Source organism: Lithobates pipiens, unplaced genomic scaffold, assembly GCF_037356315.1.
Source record: "Lithobates pipiens isolate NorthernLeopardFrog02 unplaced genomic scaffold, aLitPip1_a1.2 Scaffold_27, whole genome shotgun sequence".
NCBI classification, from domain to species: domain Eukaryota; kingdom Metazoa; phylum Chordata; class Amphibia; order Anura; family Ranidae; genus Lithobates; species Lithobates pipiens.
This window is the reverse complement of record NW_027507788.1, coordinates 44,007,403-44,009,033: the sequence shown is the minus strand read 5'-3', so window position 1 is coordinate 44,009,033 and position 1,631 is coordinate 44,007,403. Positions and strand designations below refer to the sequence as shown.

The following is a 1,631-nucleotide window of genomic DNA, read 5'->3' as shown; positions in this document are numbered from 1 at the left end:
AGTGCAAGGGCCTGACTGCATACAAATTGAAACTCCTAAGGTTTGACCTCATATTATATGGTTTTGGTAAAGACAAAAATCTTCAGAAAATCTGATAGTGTGTATGGGGCTTAAGACTTGAAGCGTGTCAGTAATTTAGACACACTATATGCCATGGATGGGCTTGACAAATGATGTGCTTGATAAGGGTAACAGAGGGTGTTGATTCAATACTCAGCCCGAGAATTTCTTTATTGTTAGATTTTAATCTGATAATAATAAAGTTGTGTTATTTTTAGTTCAAATAAATAATAATAAAAATAAAATAATAATAATCTAAAGAGTTGTTTCACACCACGGTCCCAAACTTCATGACGTTAACTGTATAGTATGCATCGAATGTAACCAGAAAATATGGAGCGGTTCATGAATTTGAATGTCACCTTTGAACAGGGGCCATGCTAATCTTCTCTGTATCGTTCCAATTTTAGTATATGTCCTGCAGAAGCGAGTACAGTGTTATTTTTATCTATCTGGTTGTTTGTTTTATGTGACCATGTGGGATGTTGGCACCATACATATAGTCTCAAGGCACACGATCTAATAATGTACTTATCAGAAAACTGAAAGAGAAAATATCAAGGTAGAAATATCTGACAAAGCATATCAAGTGAGAGGGGGGGCTTTTTTTTCTGGACCAAACCACAAATCCAACTACTAGGTTTTTGTACTGAAAATCTGGTATACATGGGAAATAAAAGGTGAAACAAGAGCTTGCGGGTTTGACCTATATATTTTTTTTTTTTGCACCTAAATTCTATCTGGTCCAGGCAAATGGAGATATGAAAGGGGTGTTTATTTTCCCTACATACTGTGTACCATAGGGTGTCCTTCCTTCTTACCTTACAGGTAGAATGTTGTTTATGGGTTTGGGAAGCAAGTGACAAATGGGAGGTACAGCACTGGCCCTGTGTCCACCATTCTCCTCCTAGTCTAGTCCAGTTTAGGAGTCCTTGTTTATTTGTGTTTTTTCTAAACCATTACAACTGGCTACACTTGTATCCTAATGCATTCATGAAGAAGGTGGCTGTTACAAGGTGATCTGAATGAAAGACACTGAAGACAGAAACAGATAAGAGGTTAATGTGGTTCTTGCCAGTGGCCCCTTTAAGCCACTCCGAAGCAAGTGCAAGAGCTGCAAATGACAGAGCACAGGGAGGTCAAAGGACCCAGAAGGACATCGGTTGGCTTTCAGTACAGACAAGGGTAGAGGCGCACCCCTAGTAATGAGCTGAGAAGGATTCCAATTTGCTGCTGAGAGCTGAAAATGTAAGCTCACCAACTGGATCGACAGAGCTGTAGGGGAAGTCAAGTGGTGGTAAGCCTAAACCATGAGGCTGCTGCTGTGTGAGGGCCATATACTATTGTGCCCAGAACCATGATGCAGAAAGACTGTTCATAGAGAAAGCCTCGGGAGCAACAAAATACGGGAAGAGCCACAAGAAGAAGTTTACAGAGCTGTGGCCTATCTTCAGTCTTCATCCATCTTAAATGTATCATAAGCAATCAAGACAGACTACGCATAGTAAGACCTCAGCAAATCATCAGGGCAAGGAGAGGCCTATAAACATTACTGAGTGCCTGACTGGCTG

The 1,631-nt window shown here is 40.5% G+C and overlaps 1 non-coding gene across 1 annotated transcript; it reads right to left on the bottom strand.

Moving 5' to 3' along the window:
• Positions 1 to 387: 387 nt before the first annotated feature.
• Positions 388 to 494, bottom strand: LOC143934702 (U6 spliceosomal RNA). Its single transcript, XR_013263343.1, has one exon. It is a non-coding gene; the product is annotated as a U6 spliceosomal RNA (small nuclear RNA).
• Positions 495 to 1,631: the final 1,137 nt, after the last annotated feature.